General features: G+C 39.6%; 1 long non-coding RNA gene across 2 annotated transcripts in view; it reads right to left on the minus strand.

The window, feature by feature from the left end:
• The window catches only part of LOC135096742 (uncharacterized), a 65,348-nt gene that overhangs the window by 32,848 nt on the left and 20,209 nt on the right, over positions 1–12,291 (minus strand). For both annotated transcript variants that reach the window (XR_010264987.1, XR_010264986.1), the window contains exon 3: positions 7,517–7,720. This is a non-coding gene — a long non-coding RNA (uncharacterized LOC135096742). The remainder of the gene's footprint in view (positions 1–7,516; positions 7,721–12,291) is intronic.

The raw sequence follows: 12,291 nt of genomic DNA on the forward strand, positions 1-12,291 counted from the left end.
CTAACCTCTTATAACATCACTTAACCATACCTAACACCTGATTTCAGCTAACCAAACTTAACAACACTTAAGAAAAAGTAACCTCACCTAGCTACACCTAACCTAAAGTTACCTAACTTCACCTATCCACACCTAACATCACCTAACCTCACTTAACCACAGTTAACATCACATAACCTCACTTATCCTTACCTAACCTCACCTAACCACATGTAACATCAAATGACCTCACCAAACCTTACCTTACCTCACCTAACCTTAATTATACTCACTTAACCACACCTATTCTCACCTAACCTCAACTACCAAAACCTAACCTAATCTAACAACACCTAACTACACCTAAACTCACCCGACCTCACTTAACCTCACCTAACCTTTACACATATTACAAAATCTAACATCACATAACCTTACCTAACCAGACCTAACATCAATTCACCTCACCTAACTTCCCAAGACCTTACCTGATATCTTTAAAATTCACCTAACCTAACCTTACCTGATTTAACCTCACCTAACCTTGCATAACTTCATCTAACCTCAACTATCCTCAACTAACCACTCATAACATTACCTAACATCACCTAACCACAGCTAATCTCACTTAACCTCACCTTATCTCATCTATCCTTATCTAAATATACCTAACCTCACATAAAATCACCTAATCTCATATAAGCTCACTTAACATGAAATATCCTATTCTAACCTAATCTAACCACACCTAACCTTACCTAACTTCACCTAACCAAAACTATACCTAACATTACCTATCCTCAACTAATATCAACTAACTTTACCTAACCTCACCTAATCTAAATTCAACTAAATTAACTTCACTAACCTTCCATAACATCTCTTAACCACACTTCTCTTCATCTCTTATCCTCACTAACTACAGCTAACTTGAGCTAACCTTTCCTAAACACACCTAATATTACCTAATCTCACCTAACTTCACATATGCTCACCTAACCACATCTAACCTCACTTAACCTCATCTAATAACATTTAACTTCACTTATCCTCTCCTAAAAACAAATAACCACACCTAACCTCACCTACCAATAACTAAACTCACATATGCTCACCTAACCTAACCTAACCTAAACTAACTTTACCTAACCTTTCCTAAGCACAACTAACCACACCTAACATCACCTTACCTCACCTAATTTCACTTTACAACGCCTAACCTCACATAACCTCACCTAACCAAGCAAAACCTTTCTTAACCTTATTAAGCACACCTAACCTCTTCTAAAATTACTTAAGCTCACAAAATCACAACTAAATACAACTAACCTCACTTAAATCTCTGAGCAGACCTAACATCAGCTAACCTCACCTAACCTCACCTAACATCAACTAATCTCACTTCACCACACCTAAATACACCTAACCTCACATAACCACACCTAACCACCTAACCTAAACTCTCCTGAACATGCAAAACCTTATCTAACCTCACCTGAACCCACCTAACCTCACATATACTCACCTAATAACACCTAACATCACTAACCTTAGCACACTTAACCTCATCTAACCACACTTAAACACACCCAACTCACCTAACTCACATAAACTCAGCTAACATCACTTAACCTCACCAAAACACATTTAACCTCACCTAACCACACCTAACCTCTCCTAAACTCTCATGACCACACCTATCCATCCTTATCTCATTTAACCTCCCCTACTTTTTATCTAATCTTACTTACCACACCTAACCTCACTTAACTTCACCTAAACTATCCTAAAAACACCTAATATTCCCTAATCTAATTTAATCACACCTAACCTCATCTAATCTTTCCCAACTACATCTATCCATACCTAACCATACCTAATCCCACATAGCCTTTTGTAATCTCAGTTAACGTCACTTAATATCACCTAAAAACACAAAACCACACCTAACCTCACCTAACCTCAGCGAACCTTAATATAACCTCATCTAACCATATGTAACCTCACTTAACGTCACATCACCTAACCACACCTAACTGCACCTAACCTCACCTAGTCTCTCCTATCTTCACCTTAACTCATAACCTCAAATAATCACAAATAACGTCACCTAGCATAACCTACCCTCATCTAACCAAACCTAACCACATGTAACCTCACCTAACCACATCAAACTACACTTAATCTTACCTAACCTCACCTAACCTCTCCTAACCACATTTAACCAATTTAACCTAATTTAACACCTCATAACCTCTATAACCTCACTTAATTTATGCATACCTAACTTCATCTAACCTCACCTGACCTCACATAACCACAACTAACCTTACCTAACCTGTCTTAACCTCACATAACCGCACTTAATCTCATCTAAGTGGCCTAACCTTACATAATCAAAGCTAACCGAACCTAACCTCACCTAATATCATCTAACCAAACCTAACCATATGCAACCTCACCTAACCACAATTAACCACATCTAACCACACCTAACCACACCTAACCACATCCAAGTTAACATCAGCTAACATCACATAAGCCCACCTAACCTCACCTATAACTCACCTATACCAAACCTACTATAACCTTACCTAGCCTCTCTTAAGTTCATCTAACCTCACATAATCTCTCTTAAGTCATCTAGTCTCACCTAATCACACCTGATCGCATCTAACCTCAACTAACATCATGTAACCATACCTAACCACATATAAGCTCACATAACCTAACTTAACCTCACCTAACCATACCTAACATAAACTACTCTTACCTCACGTAATTTCACGTAACCCTAGCTAATATTATCTAACCATATCTAACATAACCTAACAACACATAACCTCACGTAATGCTAGCTAATATCACCTACCCTCAACTAACCTTACTTATCTTCACCTAACCTCACCTAACCATACCTAAAATCACCAATCCTTACCTATACTAACCTAACCACACCTAACCTAACCTAACATCACCTAACCTTAACTAACAACACTTAACCTCATTAAACCTCACCGACCCTCACCAAACCTTTCCTAACAACACCAAACCTCACAAAATCTCAACTAATCACAATTAACCTCACATATCCTTGCCTAAACATAATCTGTCATAACCTCAACTAACCTCACAAAAGACCTCTAAAACCTTTTCTAACTTCACCTAATGTCTTGTAAATACAACAAATATCACCTAAACTCACTCAACCACACCTTACCTTACTTAACCTCACCTAACCACAGCTAAGCTCAAATAACCTCACCTAACCTCTCTTAACCACACCTAACTAAACCTAACCATACTTAACCTCACTTAACTTCTCTTAATGAAACTTAACCTTGCCTAACTTCACCTATCATCACTTAACCTCAGTTAACCTTACACAACCTTACCTAAACTTAGCTAAGCTCAAGTAATCTCACCTAACCACACCGAACTCTCCTATTCTCATGTAACTTCTCTTAACGACAAATAACCTCACCTAACTATAACTAACCTCACTTAACCTCACTTAACCTCACCTAAAAACATCTAATCTCACCTAACCTCTCTTAAGTACTACTAAACACACCTAACCACAACTAACCTTGCCTAACAAAACCTAACCACACATAGCATAACATAACCTCACATAATCTCATCTAACCTGTTTTAACCTCACCTAACTTAATCTTAGCACACCTACCCTCATCTAATTACAGCTAAGGACACCTAACCTTCCTAAACCGTTCCTAATTTTTCCTAGCACACCAAACCTTTCTTAACCTCACCTAACCACACCTAAACTAATCTAACACCACCTAACCTCATATTACCTTACCTAACTTTACCTAAGCACATCTAACTTCATCTAACAACACCTAAGCACACTTAATCTGAAGTAAACTAAAAAAAAAACTTATTTATAGACATCTAACCTCATCTAACAACACCTACCCTAACATAACCTCTCTTAAGCACACATACCATCAACGAACCTCACCTAAACTCACCTAACCATACCTATCCATATAAAACCTTACTTAGCTTCACCTAACCTCACCTATGCTCACCTAACATCTCTTAACATCTCAATTAGCCTGGTCTAACATCTTCTTATCTCAATTAACTTTACCTAAACTCACCTAACCTCACCTAAACTCACCAATTCTCACCTAACCTCTCCTAACCACAACTAACTACACATATCTATACCTAACTTAACCTAACCTCACTCAACGCAACCTGACCTCAACCAACCTCACATAAACACTTCTAAACACACCTAACCTCACATAACCTCACCTAATCTCTCTTAACCACTCCTAACCACATCTAACCTCACGAAACCTTACCTAACCTCTCCTAACGTCACCTAATCTCATATAAGGATGTCAAACCTCATCTAATAACATCTAACCGCACCTAACCACACCTAACCTCTCCAAACCTCAGCTAACCTAACGTCACCTCACAAAACTCACCTAATCGCACTTAATCACACATAACTTCACCTAATGAGACCTCAAAAAATCTAATCTTATCTAACCTTACCTAACTACATCTAACCTCAATAACATAACTGTCCTCACTTACCCTCACCTAACCTTACCTAACTTCACCTAACCTAATTTAACAACACAAAAGCATAAATAACCACACCTAACATCAACTAACCATACAAAACGTCATCTAACATAATGTAACCTCATCTAATGTTAGCTAATCTCACCTAAGCTCACTTAATATTACCGAACCTAAAACTAAACTAACCTAAGCTAAATTCACCTACCCACAGATAACCTCATCTAACCATCATTTAAACATATCTAACCTCACCTAATCTTCTCTAATATCATTTAACATCTCATAAACTCCTTACCTAATATAATAACACCTAACTACACCAAGCATTATCTAACCTCATCTAACCTCACCTAACCCTTAATAACCTCACCTAACCAGACATAAGCACACATAACTTCACCTAACCTCCCAAGAGCACACCTAACTTCCCCTAACCCCACCTAACCACACATAATTTCAACTAACTTCATCTAACTTCATCTAAACAACTCCAACTAACCTTACCTGACATCATATAACCTCACCTAACCTCATATAAGCACATCTAACCTCGTTTAACTTCACCTAAGCACACTTAACCTCAACTAACCTCACCTAAACTCATCTAAGCATACCCAACTTCACCTAACCTCTCATACCCTTACCTAACGTCAGTTATGTACACCTAACCTCACTTAACCTCACCTAAGCACACCTAACATAACCTAACCTATCATAACCTCACCTAACCTCACTTAACCTTACCTAACCTCTCCTAACCAGACCTAATGAGACCTATCCACACATAACCTAACCTAACTTCCCTTAACGAAACATGACCCTAATTAACATTACCTAAACTCTCCTAACCACACAAAACCACACCTAACCTCACCTAACTACACCACTAACAGAAATATCCTCACCCAAACTTACATAACGTTACCTAACAACATCTAACCACACATAACCTCACCTAACCTCAAATAACCTCGCCTAACCTCACATTATCTCACCTACCTAACCTAATTTAACCTCACCTAACGAAACCTAACTCACCTAAACTCTCTTAATGTAACTTCACCTAAATCACCTAAATTCACCTAATCAAACCTAAACTCACTAATCACACCTAACTACACCTAACCTCACCTAACCTCACCTAACCATACCTGACCTCAACTAACCTCACATAACCTCAGATAACCTCACCTAACCTCACTTATTTTTACCTAACCTCACCTAACCACTCCTAACCATACCTAACCATATGTAACACTTTGCCTATACTTATGTAACCTCACCTAACCTCAGCTAACCTCACCTAAACCTCACTTAACCTAACCGAACCTAAACTAACTTAACCTAACCTAACTTTACCTAAGTTCACCCAATCACACCTAACCTCACCTAGCCTGATCTGACCACACCTAACCTCAAATAATGTCTCCTAACCTTATTTAATCTCACTTAAACTCTCCTAAATTCATCTAACTTCACATAACCAAACCTAACCTCACCTTAACTCACCTATCCACTCCTAACCTAACCCAACCTAACCTAACTTCAAGTAACAACATCTAACATTACCTAACCTCTCCTAACATCACCTAATCACACCTAACCTCACCTTGCCTAGCCTCACGAAACCTCTCCTAACCACACCTAACCTCACCTAACCACCTATTTTTTCATAACCTCACCTAACCTCCCATAACTTGACCTAACCCCAACCAACCTCACATTTTAACACCTAAGCTCATCTAACCTCTCTTGACCCCAATTAACCTCACAAAACGTCACTTATTCACAGCTAACCTCACCTAACCTCACATAACGTCATCTAACCTCAAGTATTGTGACCTAACCACACCTAATTTCACCTAACTTCATCTAACCTCTCCTAACCATACCTAACGTCAACTAAACTCTTCTAATCATACCTAACCACCTAAACTCACCTAACCTCATCTATCCTCACCGGACCACACCTAACCTTACCTAACAACTACCAACCTCACTTAACCTTACAGAACCTTCCCTAACCACACCTAAGCACAACTGACATAACCTAAACCCATATAACCTCAAATAAAATCACCTAATGACAATTAAACATAACATCTCTCAACCTCATCCAACCAAACTTAATATCACCTCACGACACATAACTACACCTAACCTCTCCTAACGTTACTTAACCTCTCTTAATCATACCTAATTATCCTAGTCTCAACCTACTATCTCAAACTTCAGCTAATATCATCTCATTTCACCTAACCTCACCTAACATTACTTAACCTCACTTAACCTCACCTAACTTCAACTATCCTCAAATAATCATTCATAACCTCACCTAACCACACCCAAGCTCACCTAACATTACCTAATCTCACCTATTATCACCTAACCATACCTGTAGGACAAAAGTAGCCTGGCTGAGCGCCGTCAAATGTTTAATTTCAACCTGATAAATATATCACAATAAGATAATTGATACTGACAATGTAATCCTGGCCAGTACAATAAATCAATAAACTCACAATGTTAATGATATAAATACACCACAAAACATGGCCCCAAAGCTGATAGTCGTAAAATATACCAGAGAAAAAGCGAAAATGTTGTACCAAATCCATGATCTATTTTCACCCTACACATGTATGTAAATAATAATCATTATACGGAAAGAAACATAATGCTGAAAGGTATACATAATTCAATGAGCCTACACCACTTTTGTCCTAAGCAGTGCTGGACAGCCGCCTCAAATATGCACACTTGTCACCACTCGGACAGTTACCATGCAGCGTAACCTGAATCACGTCATAAATTCACACAACAATAAAAACCTGCGCTATTATCAAAACTAAACATGTAACACCAATACTGAATATTCATCATAACACTATTTCACCCAACACCGCGTAACTCTCTAACCCCACAGTAAAATACAACGTGAAAACATAGTAGTATAAATGATACATACATCACTGGTCCTATGGAGCCCAAAGCAGTCCTGAGATCACTTGCACTGGCCCCACACCCTGGCCACCTTGCTCCACCAAATCCAAGCGTTCAAGAGACGTAGTCACATGACATAAAACAGTAGTAGGATGAACGATCCACGGAGTGTAGAGCGGCAGAACTGGCTCAGGTCTGCCTGACAGCCATCACAAAGACGCTTCCACGCCTGCAAACGAGCAAATGACGAACTACATGCATGGGGATCAAGCCTTACAAGAAGCATAATTTCATAAATATCATACTCATGATACTATACCTAATATCACTTAAAATTACCTAAACACACCTAACCTCACCTAATCATACATAACCTCAGCTAATATCACCTAACTTCACATATCCTCATCTAACCACACCTAACCTCACCTAACCTCATCTAACTGCGCCTAAACTCACCTAATCTTACCTAACCTTTCCTAACCACAAGAAACCACACCTAATCTCATCTAACCACACCTAACCTTATCTAACCTTAGCTATCTTTTCCTAACCACACTTAACTTCATTTAAACTCAAATAACCTCACCTATGTACATCTAATCACACCTGACCTCACCTATAGCTACTTAACCTAGTTTAAACAGTTGTAATGTCACAAAACCTCACCTAAGCAAACCTGATCTCACCTTAAATCACCTAACCTCTACTAAGCACACCTAACTTCAGATAACCTCTTTTAATCTTCTCCAAGCACACCTAACCTCACCTAACCTCTCCTAACTTTGTTTTACCTAACCTAAGCGCATCCAACCTCATTTAATCTTAACTAATCACAACTAACCTTATCTAACCTCACTTAAGCACACCTAACTTAATATAAATACAACTAATTTCACCTATCCTCACCTAACCTCACCTTACCACACCTAAAACATCTAATCTCCCCTAGCCTTACCTAACGTCACTTATCCTAATCAAATGTCTCCCACAATCACCTAATCTCACTAAAACTTACCACACTTAACCTCACTAAGCCTATCCACACTTAACCTCACTAAGCCTATCCACACTTAACCTCACTTAACCTCACCTAATCTCAAATAACCTCATCTAACCACACCTAATCTCACATAAACTCAAATAACGACACAAAAGCTCACGTAAAATAATCTGACCTCTAGTAACAACACCTTATCTCAACTAACCTCACTTAACCACACCTAGGCTAACCTAACTTCTCTTAACTACACTTATCCACACCTAACCTCACCTAACATCACATAAACTTTTCTAACCTTGGTTAAACACACATACCTTTACCTAAACACAAATAACCTCATCTAAAATCACCTAACCCACCAAATCTTATCTAACCTCACATAATGAAATCTAACTTCACTTAACATCACCTAACCTCATCTAACCACACTTAACCTCATCTAACCTCTCCTAACGTCTTCACCTTAGCTAATAAAACCTAACCTCAGGAGGTAAACATTTCACGCAGGGAAGCCACAGAACGCTTGATTTCTGATCTTTCTAAAATTTCTGATTGGGGCAAAGCAAACTTGGTATTGTTCAATGCCTCAAAAACTCAATTCCTACATCTATCAACTCGAAACAACCTTCCAGACAACTATCTCTTCTTCAGTGACACTCAACTGTCCCCCTCTTCTACACTGAACATCCTCGTTCTGTCCTTTACTTATAATCTGAACTGGAAACTTCACATCTCATCTCAAGCTAAAACAGCTTCTATGAAGTTAGGAGTTCTGAGACGTCTCTGTCAGTTTTTCTCACCCCCCCCCAGCTGCTAACTCTGTTAAAGGGCCTTATCCGTCCATGTATGAAGTATGCTTCACATGTCTGGAGGGATTCCACTCATACTGCTCTTCTAGACAGGGAGGAATCAAAAGCTTTTCGTCTCATCAACTCCTCTCCTTTAACTGACTATCTTGAGCCTCTCTCTCACCGTCGCAATGTTGCATCTCTAGCTGTCTTCTACCGCTATGCTCTTCTGATCTCGTAACTGCATGCCTCCCCTCCTCCAGCGGCCTCTCTGCACAATACTTTCTTCTTTCTCTCACCTCTATTCTGTCCACCTCTCTAACGCAAGAGTAAACCAGTATTCACAATCATTCATTTCTTTCTCTGGTAAACTCTGGAACTTCCTGCCTGCTTCTATATTTCCATCTTCCTATGACTTGAATTCCTTCAAGGAGGAGGTTTCAAGACACTTATTCATCAATTTTTGACTACTGCTTTGACCCTTTTATGGGACTGGTGTTTCAGTGGGCATTTTTTTTATTGGATTTTTGTTGCCTTTGGCTAGTGTCACTCTTACATAAGAAAAAAAAAAAAGGTGAGATTAGTTGGTGTTAGGTGAGGTTAAGAGATGTTATGTGAGATTAGGTGAGATTTGGTGTGGTTAGGTGAGGTTATATGAGGTAAAGTATGGTTAGGTGAGGATAGGTGAGGCTTCATGAGGTTAGGCTTCGTTAGATGAGGTTAGGTGAGATTAAGCATGATTAGGTGAGGATAGGTAAGATTGAGGTTAGGTAATGTTAGGTGAGGTAAGCTGGTTAGCTTAAGTTAGGTGAAGTTAGTTGAAGTTAGGTATGGTTAGGTGAGGTTATGTGAGGTTATGAGAAGTTAGGTGTGGTTATGCGTGGTGAGGTGATATTAGGATAGACAGGGTGAGGTTAAATGAAGTTAGGTATGATTAGGTGCTTTTAGGTGAAATTATGTTAGGTTAGAAATGGTTAAGTGAGATAAGGTGTAGTTAGTTTAGATTATAAGTAAAGGACAGACCCTGGATCTTCATTGTAGAAGATGGGGTCAGTTGAGTGTCATTGAAGAAGAGGGGATAGTTGTCTGGAAGGTTGTATTGAGTTGATAGCTGGAGAAATTGAGTTTATGACGCATTGAACAATACCAAGTTTGGTATTGTTCAATGTGTTTTGGTATTGTACCTGTGTCTACCACAGCAGCAATACAACGGTCAGAAAGGAAACTTGAGATGAAGTTACAGAGAGAAGGATAGAAGCCCTAGATGGGTAGTTTGGAAATCAAAGCTTTGTGCCAGACTCTATCAAAAGGCTTTTATATCTCCAAGGCAACAGCAAAAGTTTCACCAGAATCTCTAAAAGAGGATGACCAAGACTCAGTAAAGAAAGCCATAAGATCACCAGTAGAGCGGCCTTGATGGAACACATATTGGCGATCAGATAGAAAGTTGTGAAGTGATAGATGTTTAAGAATCTTCCTGTTGAGAATAGATTCAAAAACTTTAGATAGGCAAGAAATTAAAGCAATAGGACGGTAGTTTGAGGGATTAGAACGGTCACCCTTTTTAGGAACAGCCTGAATGTAAGTACAGCACGAGAACAAGCTGTGTTAAACCAAGGTTTAGAAGGTTTATGTCGAAAAAAAGAGTGAGGATTGTACGCCTCCTTGCCAGACACTATCACCTCTGTTATGAGCTCAGCACACAAAGACGGGTCTCTGACACGGAAGCAGTAGTCATTCCAAGGAAAATCAGCAAAATACCTCCTCAGGTCCCCCCAACTAGCAGAGGCAAAACGTCAAAGGCACCTTGAGGATCCTGAGGAGGGATTTGAGCGATAGAGCAAGATACAGATATGAGATTGTGATCGGAGGAGCCCAACGGAGAAGAAAGGGTGACAGCATAAGCAGAAGGATTAGAGGTCAGGAAAAGGTCAAGAATGTTGCGCGTATCTCCAAAACGGTCAGAAATACGAGTTGCAGCAACTTGTTGCACCAATTGCTCTAGGTCGTGGAGGACAACAAAACTGAATCTACGGTTACATGAGCTTAGGTAATGTTAAGTTAGGTTAGGTAAGGTTGGGTGACTTAGGTTAGGTTAGGTTAGGTTAGGTTACAGGAGGAGGCGGTAGACACCTGCCGAAACAATAATTACTCCCAGTCAGTCTAAAGCACTGTTCAAGGGGTGCTGTAAACTTTTCTTTAAACCAGCTGTGACCTCATTGAACGTTTCCCTTTATGTCTCACAACACAAGGGGGCAGTCATTGCTTCTGTCCTCTGAAGACAACTCTCTTCCTCCACACAAAACTACAAGCACCTAATAACACACACACCCCTCACTCAAAAAGTTTAAAATCATCATGGCGACTCCTACACCAGCTTCGGAGTCCCCATCTGGGGAGGGGACCATAAATGTCCCCAGGTCGGACTGCCTTTCTGTCGACGACCCTAAGTGTCTTGACACCCCCTTCAACTTTTTCTTCATTAACTTCTGCAACATTCGCTGTCTAAGATCTAATTTCAATCTGTAGAACACCACCTCTCCTCTTCTAAACCTCATCTTCTTTTCCTCACTGAAACTCAGGTGTCTGAGGCAACTGACAGTAGTCCCTTTTCTGTTCCCTCCTACTTTCTCTATCCTCAATTTCGATCCAAAGCTGGATGCTGCGTTTATGTGCGCAATGACTTAACCTGCTCTCGTGCCCACGCTCTTGAATCTTCCGAGTTTTCCACCATCCAGCTACAACTAAAGAGTCACTCTCATACTAAATTTATCTATGCTGTATACCTCTCTCCTAACTCCTCTGACTATAAGAAATTCTTTGACTACTTAACTTCCAAAGTGGAAAACATTCTGACCCTCTTCCCTTTTGCAGAGATCTCCAATCTTGGAGATTTCAATGTTCACCACCAGCTTTGGCTTTCCTCTCCCTTCATTGACCATCCTGGTGAACTAGCCTACAACTTTGCTATCCTCCATGACCTAGAGCAATTGGTGCAACACCCTACTC

The sequence above is a fragment of the Scylla paramamosain genome, unplaced genomic scaffold (genome assembly GCF_035594125.1).
Source record: "Scylla paramamosain isolate STU-SP2022 unplaced genomic scaffold, ASM3559412v1 Contig6, whole genome shotgun sequence".
In the NCBI taxonomy this organism is placed as follows: domain Eukaryota; kingdom Metazoa; phylum Arthropoda; class Malacostraca; order Decapoda; family Portunidae; genus Scylla; species Scylla paramamosain.